Here is a 13,343-nt window from a genome sequence, read left to right as displayed (position 1 = left end):
TGAGGATGATGAACGTGCACTTGATTGATTCAGCACCAAGACAGCCCATAATAAGAGCTAAGTTAGAGGCACAGCAAAGTGTTGGGGAGCCAGAGGAGGGAGAGATCACTTAGCATATACTTGCCCTTTTTGTTATCTGGAACAGGGTAGCTTTTCCCAATTACCTGCTGGATTTTCAGGAATGAAATATCTCCTTTCCAGAACTTGGTTCATTTGTCTTTGCCTTTAACTACTCAGTCATTACCAAGCAATCTCTTAATGATCAATGAAGAATGAATTGACTGCCATTTCTGATTACAGATGACACTGGGAGAGCCTCACTAATCATGGGGACTGCAGCAGACAGGGAGAGGCTGGCAATCTCTCTCCACCAAAGCCTCATGCAGGTCTGCCCTACGGCAGCTGCCATTACTCTTATGCAAGTCATGTCCCTTTCCTGGTTCCCAGTCATCCTCTGTGCCCCTGGACGGCAGGATTTTCTTACCACTTCAGAAGCAGGCGCTGAGGTATATGGATGTGCAATGAAACCCTTTCAGAAAAATAATTAGCTACCCTTGTGGGGAGCAGGGCTTTTGGATACAAGGAGAAGAGGTGGAAGAGAATATGTACATAAAAATGTTTTTCAGAATTCCTGGGTATTTCTATGTAGTAGCCCAATTTTTATAGCCATGAAGTCACCTCTAATGTGTAATCCAAAGTACCCTTCTTTAGTCAAAAAATGTTATCACTGTCCTGCCTTCAGTGGAAAAGGGGCAGACTTTGAGAGGTCCTTCTGAATCACTATTGCTTCTAACAAATGCATAGGGTTGGAATTTTGATTTGAGTCTCAGGTGTCATTAACAATGGGTCTCTTTCTTTGTCTGAACCTCTGCTTCCTTTTGTAGATCAGTTTTCATCTATAACATTGGGATAATATTGCACCTATTTCATAGGGTTATTAAGAGTGTTCAGGAGATAATCCATTAAAACACTTAGAACCGTAACCTGGTATGTAGAAACCACTTAGAAGATGTTTACTATTGTTAAAGAATGAATGCTCTCAGTGTGCACTCAAAGGTCATGGGAACACCTCATCTCTATTCTTCCAGATGATAGAGATCTTTACTCTCAAAAGCACTTGGCCTGTTAAACTATGGCTTTGGGGGCATTTAAAGCATAATAATCTATATAGGAGTACTTTCTCTGCTACTTAAAAGCTGCATGATTTGGGGATTAATCTTGCTAAATCTAAATTTCTTTTCCTACAAAGTGAGGATAATAATATCTACCCCATATGTTTGTTGAAGGATTAAGTGAACTAATGTATGCAACTTTCTTAGCAAGAGACCTAAATAAGTTGGCTGATGATGGTTCTTGCCTTACTAAGGAAAATGGTTCTTCTCACAGTCACTATAGATGAATTCACCTTCACCAGACAGGTTATAACACCTTACGGCAATGTCCTTTTTGGCTGTGGCTCCTGGGATTGTGAGTAGCACCTGACTCAAGGTATGCACAAATCAAGTTGGTGTAAAAAAGAAACATGCCTAATAAATATTGGTTGAAGCCATCAAATACTTGCTTTTGGAAATTTTAATTGGGAAAATGCCCAGAGAATTAACTGTCAGCAGTGGAATAACAGAATGGGAGACATAATGAGAGACAGTCCAGACCAGAGAGAACATGGCAGAGTTAAATTAGAAATAAGCAAAGCTGTAGCCACGAGAAAAGATACACAAAATAGAAGCCAAGGAGGCCAGAAAGAGGAGACTAGAAGGAACATTGGAAAGTCTTAGAGTTCCTTAATGGTGGACTACTTGGTAGAAGAGCCGTGACATTTTGCCACTGACCTCCCTAGAGCGTCCTCTTTCTGAGACTGGGTCAAACTTGGTTCCCATCCTTGGCTTCCCAAGTAGCCCTTCCTTCCCTTGTCTACAATATTTCCACCCCTCCCTCACTTTTCATTTCTTGAGCTAATCTCTGTTCCTGGCATCTGAGAGCCTAACTGAAATATAAGCACACAGGAGACCTTCAATACACGATGCATATGATTATTAGTTGGAAATGCATGAGGCACTGTGACTTAAACCAGGAAAACCCACAAATAGAAGAAATGGTTAAGACAGCTGAAGGGGAATTCCAAGAGACTGTGTTTAAATATATAGTGCAAGAGTTATGAACACTCAAAACTCCAAGGGTAGTAGGGTGAAATCTCAGGGAAACAGTGCCAGAAATAAGACTGTACGGACGCCTGGATAGCTCAGTCAGTTGGATGTCCGACTTTGGCTCAGGTCATTATCTCATGGTTCATGGATTTGAGCCCCGCATCAGGCTCTGTGCTGACAGCTCAGAGCCTGGAGCCTGTTTCAGATTCTGTGTCTCCCTCTCTGTCTCTGCCCCTTCCCCTCTCACTCTTTGTCTCTCTCGCTCTCTCTCAAAAATAAATTAACAGTATTACTCAAAGCAATCTACACATTCAATGCAATCCCAATCAAAATTGCACCAGCATTCTTCTCAAAACTAGAACAAACTATCCTAAAATTTGTATGGAACCACAAAAGACCCTGAATAGCCAAAGTAATATTGAAGAAGAAAACCAAAACAGGAGGCNTGGAGGTTCCACAAAAAATTAACAATAGAACTCCCCTATGACTCAGAAGTAGCACTGCGAGGAATTTACCCAAGTGATACGGGAGTGCTGATGCATAGGGGCACATGTACCCCAATGTTCATAGCAGCACTCTCATCAATAGCCAAAACATGGAAAGAGCCTAAGTGTCCATCAACGGACGAATGGATCAAGAAGATGTGGTTTATCTATACGATGGAATACTACATGGCAATGAGAAACAATGAAATCTGGCCATGTGTAGCAACATGGAAGGACCTTGAGGGTGTTATGCTGAGCGAAATAAGTCAGGCAGAGAAGGACAAATACCACATGTTTGCACATATAGGTGGATTAGGGGGAAGCTAATGGAGGATCATGAGGGAGAAGGGGGAAAATAGTTGGGGAGAGGGAGGCAAACCATGAGAGACTCTTGAATGCTAAGAACAAACTGAGGGCTGATGGGGTGGGGGAGAGGGGAAGGGGGGTGATGGGCATGGGGGAGGGCACTTGTGACGATGAGCACTGGGTGTTATATGGAAACCAACTTGACAATAAACTATTTAAGAAAAAATAAATTTAATCAGTTAACATTAAAAAAAATTTTTTTTAAAAGACTGTATTTTCTTGGTAAGAAACACCAATTATAAAGTACCCTGTTTAGAGAGGGTAGGAACAGACGATGTGGCTGGTCAACATAGAAGAATAGAAACCAAAGCCTGATCCAGTAGTGTTTATTTAGTACTATCTGGGAAGAAAGGCAGTAAATTCTGGATATACACATTTTCCAGTCTCTGGGAAAGTGTACCAGAGCAGAGATTATTCTCTGGGTCTCCCCAGAGCCAGGCAGAATATCCCTTAAGGCTATCCATTTCTTTAGCTGCAATTTCATCCTCACAAAGCGATCTTTTGATCCTTGGCTTTCCATGTATTCTGACTATTATAAGATGGTATCAGGAAGAAGACATGTGCATTCAAAAGGCAGAAAAAGAAAACTTTCTTCTGTAAGGCAAATATGTGGCTGGTTTAGTTTATACACTTCAGACTTGGTGAACATGAAAGATGGAAGCCAGTCTCTCTGACTAGGATCACATCTATGGAACTGAAGAGATTAAGAGACAAGCATCTTACAATAAACTCAACAAGAAAATTCCCCTCTGAGCAATATGTTGGCAGAAGTCTTATAACCTTGTGTGATTACATAAACTATATATATTTGGTTTAAAAAATAAGCCTAAAAGAATAGACTGAATAGAATAGCCTAACCAAGAAGTCCAGAAGTCTCTGTGTCTGGGAAAGAGAAGCTACAGGTTTGGTGGTGTGATGGAATACACAATACGAATTTGATCTTCATTCTAGGTTCCTGGCACAGATCTCCTAAAACTGTTGGATCTCCTGACTGGGGAGTGCCTTTTGTAGCTAATGAGATAACTTCTTTCAAGGTCCTCAATATACCCTCAAGATGGGGGCTCGTCATCAGAAAGACCAAGACACAATTGGAGGGTTAGAAACTTTCTACCCTACTTCTGATCTCCAGGGAGGGGAGAAGGCCAGGGGATTGAGTTCAGTCATCAATGGCCAATGATTTGATAATCAAGCCTACATAATGAAATCTCCATGAAAACCCCTAAATGATGAGAATTGGGGGAGTTTCTGGGTTGGTGAACACAGGGAGGTGCTAGGAAGGTGTTGTGCTCTGGGCATGGAAGCCATGTGCCCCTCATCCCATACCTATTTATCTCTTCCATTTGGTTCTTCTTGTGTTGTATCCTTTATAATAAGTGGTAACCACAAGTAAAGTGTTTTCATGAATTCTGCGAGCTGTGCTAGGAAATTGTCAAATCTGAGGGGATGGGGGTCATAGAACTCCCCTCCGCCAAATTTGTGGTTGGCTGCGTAGAAGTGTGAATGGCCAGGGGAGCCCACTTGCAGCTGGCATCTGAAGTAGGGGCCTCTTGTGCGACTGAGTCCTTTAACCCCTGGGATCAGACAGTAGCTCTGGGGAGATACTGTCAGAATTCAATTGTCGGATTTCCAACTGGTGTCAAATAATTAGAGTCTTGGTTATTGGTGACAAAAAAAAAAAAAAACCTTGTTATCTTTCTCTGTCTCTCTGTGTGTGTCTCTCTCTCTCTTTTTTTAAACTTTCAACACTTTGTTATTAAATGAACAGACATTATTTGACTCCTAGTCTAACAAAGTTATTTGGGTAGTATATATGTGTGTGCTTGAGAGGGGAAGTTTTCTATTCATGATCTTAACCATATGTATTCTTGCTGCTCTAAAAGGATATAAGACAGTTTCAGAGTCTTAGAAGTAGTAGCTACTAAAAATAAGTTTCATACTGTACTTGATTGCTAGATGCTACCATTTCCTCAGTAGCTAATGGAGCACCAAGCGCTTAGAGATTAAGAAAGAATTAACTTATTAAAGATAAAAATTGTAATAATACCACCATATACTTATATAATTTATAAAGAGCTTTCATGGACCCTCATTTTATTTTCACAGTTCTGAGAATTATGCCTGTTTCAGAGGGAGAAGTGAAAGTTTAGGTCATAAAGCTGTTAAAAAATAAATTGAGGCACATTAAACGTTTTAAGAGTTTACGGGGGCATAAATTGATTCGAGTCAGCTAGCACTAAACGAGAAGTAGTGAGGAGCGCTCGGCCCACAAGGAGCTACAAGAAAGACTTTTACAGAGAAGAGGCAGAAACAAAGCAAGAAAGCCATTTGATTAGCTATAGCTTAAGTGGTTGTTTTGTTTGGGAAAACCTAGTTGGCTATATGTGATTGGTTGTTCTTAGGATTCTTAAAGTTGAGGCATTACAGATAGGTTTTGGTTTGTTTGCACAGCCTTCTAAGGCATTCAACCCACCCCAGTTTAACGACCTCCTTTAATTCAACCAAGCTAATAAACTGTAGATCCGACATTCAAACCCATTTCTTTTTATATCAGCTCCAACATTTTTTTCAGTAGGTGACAGAAACCCAAGAGAGGGCCATTATGTGTGCCAAAGTGTTGGGTGTGCATTTCAGCGCACGAGTGAGTGGCACTGGGTGGGTGAAGAATATGATTCTAGGACAGAGAAGAGAACAGAACAGGGCCCGGGTCCACCCATGTGCGTGAAACAACATTTTCCTGGGAATGGGTCTCCCCTAAGTCCCCTCTTCTCAATCATAAGGCAGTCTTAAAGTCATTGGGAAATGCAAACTGCACGGTGTGCAGATTGTCAACTAGAGAAAACCAGCCTCTCCCGGTAAGCTTGGTTGGAAGATTGGAATAGAAAAAGCATAGAAAAACATTTCTCCTTTTGATAGAAGACAGAATGTTTTCAAGGGGGTTTAAGACACATATATATGATGAACCGTAGAATGTATATATGAAAGTTCCTTGGCTCCTTACAAAACCTGTTAATGTATTCCTGTATCTTCAACCCTGGATTTAGCCTTACCCAGAATTCTCCTTTTTGAATTTAATCTCCTCTCTATGTTCTAAAAGAATACCATTAACTACTATTTTTTTTCCCATTTTTTGATGTTCCAATAAAAAATAGTTACTTATTGAGGGCTTACTATATTCCAGGGACTGTGCTGAGTGTTTTTCATATACTATCTCAGGTTCTTTCTCCAACCTCTATGAAGCAGGTATTATTATTATCCACTGGACAATGAGAAACCTGAGGATTGGTGGGAAGCAGATTTGCCTCCACATTGTCAGTCTCCAAAGCCGGTCCGCCTACCACAAGCTCGGCTGCCTCCAACACTAGCCCTGTTTTGTTCCCCATGAACACGCAGTCCCTTCCCACTCCCACTCTCTCTCCCTCCTGTCTTTCCTTCCTTTGCCTCACTTTCTTCCTTTGGAACACCTATTGCTTTTCTGTGGTCAAGAACCACCTTGTGGGTGCAATTCTATGTCTGAAGGAGCTCACTGGGTACCTCCAGCTCAGGTCTCTCACTCTCGACTGAATCCTACACATTTCACAAGCGACTCCGTTGGATGTCCCCCTGCAAGGTTAAAGTGGAGAGGTCCAAGATGGTGCTCATTACCAACTCCTCCTTTCTCATTTCCCCGTTACCATGGATGACAGTCCCATTCGTTGAGCTTCAAGCCTGGGAATGGTCCACATCCTCTGGGTCAACCAGAGATAGCATGGCAGCTCCCTCCTCTACACGCATGTCATTAGACCAGCCAGAAACATGGCGGAGGCAGAGAGCCAGCTTTGTCCGCCACCCTTTCTATCTCCACTGGGTGAGCACTGGCTCCCACACCCCTACCACGTCCACCAACCAAGCTTCTCTCTCCTTGTCTCCCTGGCCACAGTCTCTGCACATTGCCTTTCCTCCAGTGCTGTCTGGGGTGGCCTTTTCCCCTCTTCCCTCTATCGCCATCTGGACACACGTCTGTGGCTGGCGTTGGATAGTGTCGTGCATGTTTATTACAGATGTGTGATAGCGGCCCTCTTGTTCGTGTCCTGCATCTTGATGACTGCCCTGTGGGTACCAGGTGGGCTGCTAGCTTTGCCCAGAATGAGAGGAACAGTATGGAGCCGGGGCACAGAGCACCGTCCCGGTCTGGCCTCAGTTGCTGAGAGCTCATCACCACTGCGGTCATGCTCCAGCCCCTACCTGCGTGGGGCAGAGATCCTCTGCTCACAACCCACCCCGGCTCGGCCACTGCAGGGCGATGCTCGGATCTGTGCGGCAGCCTCCCGCCACATCCGGCCCCTCGGGGCACATCAGGTGTTCTCATCGCACCTGCCATAGGTCGCCTTCTGAATGGGGTACAAAGTCTAGGCGTGGATGTGGATGTGGATGTAGGACCGGCTCCTGAAAGCAGCAAGTCACTGAACACTGTTCACAGACACACACACAGACACACAGACACACACACACACACTGTTAGGAGGTGGATGTCATGACAGATTCCCAGTCCCTCAGACGCTCCAGGGGGTGAGACCTTAAAAGTAAACATGAAAAGCACTTCATCTTTTTGGAGGTTCAGAGGAAATGTACTAGGACTTGAATATATGCCCAACGGGGGAAAAGAAATCTTGCAAAATCGGGCTCTCTCGAATGCAAATGAAACTAAATCCCTTGAGGAAATTAAAATACTATATGTCGTGTATGAAAAGCTAAAAGGGTCTTACTCAGTGTTAAGAACCCAGACCCAGAATCTTCTACCGCCCCTCGCCCACCTTAGCGTGTTAACCCCCACCCCCCACCCCCGCCAGGCAAGCCTTTCAACTGGCCTCACACAGCTCCCTTTGTGTGCAGCGGAAACTTTACATGAAAGTGCTTTGGACAAATGCTTCTCTGACACCTTTCATCTTCAAACTACCGTGCCCTCCTGGGCTCCTAATGATCCAGCCCATCCTCCCCACAGAGAACTCAGGACACTTCGTGTGCATCTGGCCTTGACGTCATCTGAACATAAGCGTGAGAAATGTAGGAAACCGCTTTGACCTCCCACAGAATCAGGAAGATGCAGGCATGTATGCATGCATGAGCAGCTAGGCAGGCAAACAAACACAAATATCACAAGAAATAACTCCAAACTCTGTAGATAGTATCTTTGCTTTTTTTCAGTAGAGAACGGAGCAATCCCCCAACGGCTAAAGACGAAGTTCTGCTTTTCATGTGTGTTTGTTCAAAAATATTCAGAAGGCATTTTAGCCTACAATTAATAGCCTTGTGCATACATTATTTCTTTTCTTTTCTTGCCAGTGTGATTGGGGAAGAATCCTAGAAATAGCATTGCTGAGTTGGAAGGTACATGGATATAATTTTTGCTGGATATTGCCTAATTCCCATTGCTTGGGGTAATAGTTTAAACCAAATTGCTTAGTAACAATATCAAGATGTTTTTGTCTTGTTGCTCAAGCTTCTGGTTCAAAACAGATCAATGGGAACTGGGTGTGCTGAACTGTGCACTCACTCAAGGACCCTGGCTGTTGGGGGCTTCATGCAGCCCTCTAGCTTCACCAGGTAGAAAGAATATTCATGGAGAAAATGATGTGTTCACACAGAGACACAGATACATCTGCTCATGGCCCATTGACCAGAACTTGTCATGTGAACTGCTGACCCTCACAGGGTCAGAACTGGGAAGACATCAAATCCCAGATATCTGGCAAGCACTTGCTTCTCAAAGTCATTTCGTCTTTGAGGTCACGTACCAAAACTTTGCCACACGGATGCTCATCAAAGAGCTGGTTACTATTGAAAGAAGTGGGAGGGAGAAGAATAGAAGAAAAGAAAGAAGATAATTTAGAGGTCTAACAATAGGGGAGGGTTAAATATATGATGGATTGTGCACCCAAAGGGAAAGCTGAGTGATACGGCCCAGGGCATAAATTCTTGGTGCTGAAGTGCCCACATTTCTGTTCTGTTTCTCTCACTGTCTACATATATGGACTCGAATATATTACTTAAGCTAGGCTTTGATTTATTCAGCTATCTAGTGAGGATATTAATACTGGCTTCTGAGGGTTATTCTGAAGATTACACTTTAAAAAGAACTTAAAATGCTTAGCTCATGGCTGGTTCTAGAAAACACTATATTATTTTTCAGGCATTAAGTTGTGCATAAAAATATGTACTGATATGGAAGGGTGCTCACATTATGATTTTGAATGAAAAAGAAGCCACAGAACTTTTTGCTGGTATAATAAAGGTTATTTTGACATCACAAATATATGCATAGAAAAATTTGGAAGGTGTGCTAGAATGTAAACAACGATAACCTTGATTTATGCTTTTCTGGATTTTGTGTAATAAAAAAAATCCCGTCAAAAAAAGATAGAAATTACATTTAGATTAGATGTACAGCATGAGCCAAACTGCTTGTAGATTATGAGACTTTCCTCCTACCATTTCTAGTTCCTATGGCTTATCAGGGAGACTGAATTTCTGTCTTCAGTTACACTTATAAAAATGTGAAACTTTATGTTCCAGAAACTAGCCCTCCATGCAATAAACACACATACTGCCCATGCCCAGAGGACTTTGGCAAGTCTCATGGTTATTTTGCAAAGAAAAAAAAATAGTGTACTTGTAAGTTGCATGCGCTTTCCTTTTTTAATTGCAATGTCATTCTGAAACTCTGCTGCTCCTTTTTTTTTGGCAACATCTTCCTATGAACAGCTGCTGCAGACTTCTCCCGTCACTATGTGCTACCCTACCTTCAAAGAATTCTCTGCCTCTAAGGGATCTCAGAGAAAAATAATGCACAGTCTATGTGGCATTTGTATTGCCATTGTTCTATGGCTGCCACTACTAAATTAAGAAGTTATGACCCCATGTTCATGCCAGTAGGTGTGATTTCAAGTCTAACGTTAACATCTTTTCCTGAAGAACAGTGGGTCCTGAAACTTTATAAGTAAATCAAGATGCATTTCAATCTTTACAAAAGCATTCACCAACTACTTGATGGGTAGTTGCAGAATTTTCATCAAATGAAGATAACATGAAGATATACCCACTACTAATAATGACAGGAGCTAAAGTAAATGTCAGTTAATTGTGCACATTTTTTAGAGTGTCATTTGTTATGTGAGGTAATGAGGAATGGAATTGAAAGACTTCTCCTCATTTTGAGAAAGGAGGATATCCACAGATCTCTACAGACAGTTTAGTTTACCAACTCTAACTTCCCTATTGACTCTTCACAATTATTTCTATACAAATTCAATAATATTGTAGCATTTATTTTCCATTAAAAATATGCACATGCTAACTTCCATTTGTTATCATCTTTTTTGTATATGTCTTCTTCATATAGTTAGTACCCTTGATGTAAGGTCATTTCTTCTGTTTCATTATCAACATCTACTAAGAAACTCATACTTTTGGGTGATCAAAAAAAAAATTACTCATTGATCAGGAGGAAGTCAGTCCGCATTTGACAATTTCAAGATTGGAAGGAATCCCAAGAAAGATCCATTCGTTCTAGTTTTAAAATCTGAAATAAAATTTTGTTCTGTTTTTTAAAATTTGGTGTAGCAAGGACAACATTGAACCAAAGGTCTCTAGCACTTCAGGAAACCAGCTCTATGACCTTGGGAAGCTTGGTTATTTGACATCTCTGTGTCTTAATTTTCCTCACCATTAAAACTAAAGAACAACAACAAAAAGACTATTAGGCTTCTTCCCAGTTCTAAATTTCTGTGGTTCCACCTGCATTTGGGATACCAAGGATCAGCTCTAAAAACCACATTTTTAATGTTTGCTAGAATCTGCTCTGAACTGACATAAGCCCAGTTATACTCTAATTATCCCACTTAATGGTTAGTACTTCTATGTTTCACCATAAGAACATTAATGTGTTTAATTATGGGAGCTGCCCAGACACAGCTGGGGTTGTTATAGAACATATGACATGTAAACCGTATTCCTTTTTTAAGTAGGGAAAGTTTTGGATTCCAAAACATATTGAGCCTCAGAATTTGGATAAGGGATGAAGACTTGGTTATCATTCTCCTAAAGATGACAAATGGAAGCAGAGAAGTTAGTTAACTTGTCCAAGGTCACACACATAGTAATAGCAGAGTAAGGTTCAAACTTAGTCAATGTGACTCTGACTGCTTTTCACAGCCATATTACTATTTCCAACTGCTGCTGCTACCACTAATACTACTGCAACTGTGAATAGGACTATGAAAAAACCATGATTACTTCTATTTAAAAATATATTCTCAAGGCGCCTTGCTGGCTCAGTAGGTATGGTGAGTGACACTTGATCTTAGGGTTGTGAGTTCAAGCCCCATGTTACGTGTAGACATTACTTAAAAAAATAAAATCTTGTGACACCTGGGTGGCTCAGTCAGTTGAGTGTCTGACTCTTGGTTTCAGCTCAGGTCATATCTCACATGTAAGCCTGTGTCAGGCTGTATGCTGGGTGTGGACCCTACTTAAGATTCTCTCTCTCCCTCTCCCTCTGCCCTTTTCCTGCTCTCACTCTCTTTCTCACACATGCACTCTTTCTCTCTCTAAAAAAAAAGAAAAGAAATAAAATCTTTCAAAATATGTATGTAAATAAATATATAAAATATATATGTTTATATATATATTCTCTGCACTTATTACAACCTTATTCATTAAACCTCTGTTTACTTAATAACTACATTGTGTGAGGTTTCATGCTAGCTACTGGAGAAACAGTTCTAGTTCTCAAAGTGTACATTCTAGTGATGGGGGAAAGATAATAAATAAGCAAAAAAGAATAATAGTAATCAAATAATTACCAATCTTGGTGAATGTTTTCAAAGAAGCAAACAGACTGATAATAATTTTGGATGAGCTAGTTTAGTTAGGTCAAGTTTCCCCTTGATCTCCCTGAAGAAACCATCTTTCACTGATAACTGAAGAGGAAGCTAGAATAAGCCAGTCAGAGCTAGGATGAGTATTCTAGGCAGAAGGAAGAGAAAGCTTGTCTTGCTCTGGAAACAAACAAACAAAAAAGCTCCTTAAATCAGGAATGAATTGAACATGCAATGAGGTTGAAGAAGTTATTTTAACTATAAACAGAATTTAAATTTTATTCCAAGTATTCCATGGGGAGCCATTGAAAAGATTTAAAGAGGGGGAATGACATGATTATAACTATGCCTTTCAGAGATCCTTCTAGAACTTCCTCTAACAGCAATAGTAGACCAAGTAATTTAGACCAACTACCTGAACTGCAAGTAAACAAACCCTTCAATTATCCTAGTCCTTAAATTTTTCTTACAAGTAAAATTCCAAAAGCTATTCCTGGGACACAACAAAACATGACCAGACACATTAACACACACACACACACACACACACACACACACACACACACACACACAGAGGGAAAAGAACCATTGGGGCTTCAGATATCAGTACCACATTTCACAGACTGTAACCATACTTAATATGTCATCTAGGTAGATAATTTTAGCCAAGAACTAAAACAATAAAAAAGACATAGATATGAAAACTAATCAAATGGAATCTTTTAAATTAGAAAATACGATAACAGAAGTTTAAAAATTTGATGGATGGGGTTTAACAGCAAATTGCACATGGCTGAAGAGAGGCTGGAATATGAATCAAAAGAATATCCAGAATGACACATAGGAGGACAAAAAGTATTTACACACACAAACACACACACATATACACAAACACATACCACATATACACACACATACACACACATTCTACACACATCACAATAAAGTTGAAGTACAACAGTTAGAGAAAATCTTAAAAGAAGCTAGAGAAAAAATTCAGATTGCATTAAAAAGAGAAACCACTGTCACCTGATTTCCCAACTAAAAAAGTTGAAGCCAGAAAATCATGAAATGACATCTTCAAAATGGTGGGAGAAAATAACCACTAACCTAGGGCATATAACTATATATCATGCAGTCATTGAAAAATAGGAAAAGGATCTTGTGAACAACTTTATGCCAATGCCTTTGAAAGTTTAATTAAAAGTAATAAATATGTATAGAACAGTGCCAACTTGGGGCCCCTGGGTGGCTCAGTCGGTTAAGCGTCCGACTTCGGCTCAGGTCATGATCTCATGGTTCGTGAGTTCGAGCCCCATGTTGGGCTCTGTGCTGACAGCCAGCTCAGAGCCTGGAGCCTGTCTTCAGATTCTGTGTCTCCCTCTCTCTCTGACTCATGCTGTCTCTATCTCTCTCTCAAAAATAAATAAAACATTTAAAAAAATTTAAACAATAAAAGAAAAATACCAACTTAAAAGCAGTGACATAAAAGGAAA

Source organism: Crocuta crocuta, unplaced genomic scaffold, assembly GCF_008692635.1.
Source record: "Crocuta crocuta isolate KB4526 unplaced genomic scaffold, BGI_CrCroc_1.0 scaffold243, whole genome shotgun sequence".
Lineage (NCBI taxonomy): Eukaryota > Metazoa > Chordata > Mammalia > Carnivora > Hyaenidae > Crocuta > Crocuta crocuta.
The sequence above is the reverse complement of the archived record's forward strand: the minus strand, read 5'-3'. Positions refer to the sequence as shown.